General features: G+C 42.3%; 1 non-coding gene across 1 annotated transcript; it reads right to left on the reverse strand.

Annotated features, from left to right (window-relative positions):
• Positions 1-832: 832 nt before the first annotated feature.
• Positions 833-940, reverse strand: LOC130947086 (small nucleolar RNA R71). Its single transcript, XR_009072498.1, has one exon. It is a non-coding gene; the product is annotated as a small nucleolar RNA R71 (small nucleolar RNA).
• Positions 941-5,217: the final 4,277 nt, after the last annotated feature.

The following is a 5,217-nucleotide window of genomic DNA, read 5'->3' on the forward strand; positions in this document are numbered from 1 at the left end:
AAATCACTTGATTTCTTTTTCACTTTTAATTTTCGAAAATTATCAATCAAATTTTCAAAATGTTTTCAAAATCTTTTAATTGAATTTTCGAAAATTCTCTTCCCTCCTTCCCACATCCTTCTATTTATGGAGTACTACTCCTTCTTAATGCACAATTCGAACTCTAACTAATAAAGTTCGAATTCTTCTTCTCCTTCTTCTTACTATTTCTCTTTTCCTCTGACACTTCAAGGAATCTCTATACTGTGACATAGAGGATTCCACATTTTCTTTTTCTCTCCTCTTTCATATGAGCAGGAGCAGAGACAAAGGCATTCTTGTTGAAGCTGATCCTGAACCTGAAAGGACCTTGAAGAGAAAGCTAAGAGAAGCTAAAGCACAACTCTCTTTAGAGGACCTGACCGAATTCTTCAAGGAAGAAGAACACATGGCAGCCGAAAACAACAACAATGCCAACAATGCAAGGAAGGTGCTGGGTGACTTCACTGCACCTACTCCTGATTTCTATGGGAGAAGCATCTCTATCCCTGCCATTGGAGCAAACAACTTTGAGCTTAAGCCTCAATTAGTTTCTCTAATGCAACAGAATTGCAAGTTCCATGGACTTCCAATGGAAGATCCTCATCAGTTCTTAGCTGAATTCTTGCAAATCTGTGACACAGTCAAGACTAATGGGGTTAACCCTGAGGTCTACAGACTGATGCTATTCCCTTTTGCTGTAAGAGACAGAGCTAGAATATGGTTGGATTCTCAACCTAAAGAAAGCCTGGACTCTTGGGAAAAGCTAGTCAATGCCTTCTTGGCAAAGTTCTTTCCACCACAAAGATGGAGTAAGCTTAGAGTGGAAGTCCAAACCTTCAGACAGAAGGATGGAGAATCCCTCTATGAAGCTTGGGAAAGATACAAACAATTAATCAGAAGATGTCCTTCAGACATGCTTTCTGAATGGAGCATCATAGGTATTTTCTATGATGGTCTCTCTGAACTATCCAAGATGACTTTGGATAGCTCTGCTGGAGGATCTCTTCATCTGAAGAAGACGCCTGCAGAAGCTCAAGAATTGATTGAAATGGTTGCAAATAACCAATTCATGTACACTTCTGAAAGGAATCCTGTGAACAATGGGACTAGTCAGAAGAAAGGAGTTCTTGAGATTGACACTCTGAATGTCATATTGGCTCAGAACAAGATATTGACTCAACAAGTCAATTTGATTTCTCAAAGTCTGTCTGGAATGCAAAATGCACCAAACAGTACTAAGGATGCTTCATCTGAGGAAGAAGCTTATGATCCTGAGAACCCTTCAATGGAAGAGGTGAATTACCTAGGAGAACCCTATGGAAACACCTATAATTCTTCATGGAGAAATCACCCAAATTTCTCATGGAAGAATCAAGAGAGACCTCAACAAGGTTTCAATAACAATAATGGTGGAAGAAACAGGTTTAGCAATAGCAAGCCTTTTCCATCATCTTCTCAGCAACAGACAGAGAGTTCTAAGCAGAATACTTCTGACTTAGCAACAATGGTCTCTGATCTAATAAAGACCACTCAAAGTTTCATGAATGAAACAAGGTCCTCCATCAGAAATTTGGAAGGACAAGTGGGACAGCTGAGCAAGAAAATTACTGAACTCCCTCCTAGTACTCTTCCAAGTAATACAGAAGAAAATCCAAAAGGAGAGTGCAAAGCCATAAACATGGCCGAATATGGAGAGGAAAGAGAGCAGGTGGACGCCACTGAGGAAGACCTCAGTGGGCGTGTACCAATCTCCTCTGAGTTCCTCAATGAGGAACCATGGGAATCTGAGGCTCAAAATGAGACCATAGAGATTCCATTGGACTTACTTCTGCCTTTCATGAGCTCTGATGAGTATTCTTCCTCTGAAGAGGATGAGTATGTCACTGAAGAGCAAGTTGCTAAATACCTTGGAGCAATCATGAAACTAAATGACAAGTTATTTAGAAATGAGACTTGGGAGGATGAACCTCCCTTGCTCACCAAAGAACTGGATGACTTGTCTAGGCAGAAACTGCCTCTAAAGAGGCAAGATCCTGGGAAGTTTTCTATACCTTGTACCATAGGCACCATGACCTTCAAGAAGGCCTTGTGTGACTTAGGGTCAAGTGTAAACCTCATGCCCCTCTCTGTAATGGAGAAATTAGGGATCTTTGAGGTGCAAGCTGCAAGAATCTCATTAGAGATGGCAGACAATTCAAGAAAACAAGCTCATGGACTTGTAGAGAATGTTTTGGTGAAGATTGAAGACCATTACATCCCTACTGATTTCATAGTCCTAGAGACTGGGAAGTGCATGGATGAATCCATCATCCTTGGCGGACCCTTCCTAGCCACAGCAAAGGCTGTGATTGATGTTGATAGAGGAGAGTTGATCATTCAAGTGAATGAAGAATCCTTGGTGTTTAAGGCCCAAGGACATCCCTCTATCATCATGGAGAGGAAGCATGAAGAGCTTCTCTCAAAACAGAGCCAAGCAGAGCCCCCACAGTCAAACTCTAAGTTTGGTGTTGGGAGGCCACAACCAAACTCTAAGTTTGGTGTTGAACCCCCACATTCAAACTCTAAGTTTGGTGTTGGGAGGTTCCAACACGGTTCTGAGTATTTTTGAGGCTCCATGAGAGTCCTCTGTCAAGCTAATGACATTAAAGAAGCGCTTGTTGGGAGGCAACCCAATGTTTTATAGCTAATTATTTTCTTTTGTTATTTTATCTTTTTTGTAGGTTGATGATCATAAGAAGTCACAAAAACAATGAAAAAAGCAAAAACAGAATGAAAAACAGGAAGAAAAACAGCACACCCTGGAGGAGAAGAAGCTGGCGTTCAAACGCCAGTAATACTAGCTGTTGGGCGTTTAACGCCCAGTCTGGCACCATTCTGGGCGTTTAACGCCAGAAAGGGGCACCAGACTGGCGTTAAACGCCAGTAAAGGGCAACAACCTGGCGTTAAACGCCAGGAATGGGCACCAGCCCGGCGTTTAACGCCAGAAATAGCTCAAAACGTGATTTTGAGCAACATTTGGTGCAGGGATGACTTTTCCTTGACACCACAGGATCTGTGGACCCCACAGGACCCCACCATCACTATCTCTCTTCTTCCCCCATTCACCAATCACCTCAATACCTCTTCCCCAAAAAACCCTTCACCCATCAAATCCCATCTTTCTCTTCACCACTCACATCCATCCTTCATAAATCCCCACCAACCTCACCCTTCAAATTCAAACCACTTTCCCTCCCAAACCCACCCATCATGGCCGAACCATTAACCCCCCTCTCTCCTATATATACCCTTCTTCAACCCTTCATTTTCACACAACCTAAACACCCCTTCTTTCCCTTCTTGGCCGAACACACCACTTTCCCCCTCTTCCTCATTTCTTCTTCTTCTACTCTTTTCTTTCTTCTTTTGCTCGAGGACGAGCAAACATTTTAAGTTTGGTGTGGTAAAAGCGTTGCTTTTTCATAACCAATTATGGCATCCAAGGCCGGAGAAACCTCTAAAAAGAGGAAAGGGAAGGCAAAAGCTTCCACCTCCGAGTCATGGGAGATGGATAGATTCCTCTCAAGGGTGCATCAAGTCCACTTCTATGAAGTTGTGGCCTTGAAGAAGGTGATCCCCGAAGTCCCCTTTTCACTCAAAAAGGGTGAATATCCGGAGATCCGCCATGAGATCCGAAGAAGAGGTTGGGAAGTGCTTACCAACCCCATTCAACAAGTCGGAATCTTGATGGTTCAAGAGTTCTATGCCAATGCATGGATCACCAAGAACCATGACCAAAGTGTGAACCCGAATCCAAAGAATTATCTCACTATGGTTCGGGGGAAATACTTGGATTTTAGTCCGGAGAGTGTGAGGGTGGCGTTCAACTTGCCTATGATGCAAGGAGATGAGCATCCTTACACTAGAAGGGTCAACTTTGATCAAAGGTTGGACCAAGTCCTCACAACCATATGTGAAGAGGGCGCACAATGGAAGCAAGATTCAAGAGGAAAGCTGGTTCAATTGAGAAGGCATGACCTCAAGCCCGTGGCTAGAGGATGGTTAGAGTTCATACAACGCTCAATCATTCCCACTAGCAACCGGTCCGAAGTTACCATAGACCGGGCCATCATGATCCATAGCATCATGATTGGAGAAGAAATAGAAGTTCATGAGGTTATAGCCCAAGAACTCTACAAGGTGGCGGACAAGACCTCCACTTTGGCAAGGTTAGCCTTTCCTCATCTCATCTGTCACCTCTGTTATTCAGTTGGAGTTGACATAGAGGGAGATACCCCCATTGATGAGGACAAGCCCATCACCAAGAAAAGGATGGAGTACACAAGAGACCCCTCTCACCATGAGATCCCTGAGATTCCTCAAGGGATGCACTTTCCTCCACAAAATTATTGGGAGCAATTAAACACCTCCCTAGGAGAGTTGAGTTCCAACATGGGACAACTAAGGGTGGAGCATCAAGAACACTCCATTCTCCTCCATGAAATTAGAGAAGACCAAAGAATCATGAGGGAGGAGCAACAAAGACAAGGAAGAGACATTGAGGAGCTCAAGCACTCCATAGGATCTTCAAGAGCAAGAAAGAGCCGCCATCACTAAGGTGGACCCGTTCCTTGATTTCCTTGTTCTTTATTCTTCTGTTTTTCGATTTTTATGCTTTATGTTTGTCCATGTTTGTGTCTTGTGATCATTAGTATCTTAGTGTCTATGCCTTAAAGTTATGAATGTCCTATGAATCCATCACCTTTCTTGAATAAAAACGTGCTTAATTGATAAAGGAAAGAATTGCATGAATTCTGAATTTTATAATAGTTTAATTATTTTGATGTGGTGGCAACACTTTTGTTCTCTGAATGTATGCTTGAACAGTGCATATGTATTTTGAACTTGTGGTTCATGAATGTTGGCTCTTGAAAGAATGATGAAAAAGGAGACATGTTACTGAGGATCTGAAAAATCATTAAAAATGATTCTTGAAGCAAGAAAAAGCAGAAAAAAAAGAAGAAAAACCGAAAAAAAAAGAGAGAAAGAAAAAGAAAAAAATAAGAGTTGTGATCCAAGGCAAATAAGAGTGTGCTTAAGAACCCTGGACACCTCTAATTGGGGACTTTAGCAAAGCTGAGTCACAATCTGAAAAGGTTCACCCAATTATGTGTCTGTGGCATGTATGTATCCGGTGGTAATACTGGAAGACAGAG

The sequence above is a fragment of the Arachis stenosperma genome, chromosome 8 (assembly GCF_014773155.1).
Source record: "Arachis stenosperma cultivar V10309 chromosome 8, arast.V10309.gnm1.PFL2, whole genome shotgun sequence".
NCBI classification, from domain to species: Eukaryota; Viridiplantae; Streptophyta; class Magnoliopsida; order Fabales; family Fabaceae; genus Arachis; species Arachis stenosperma.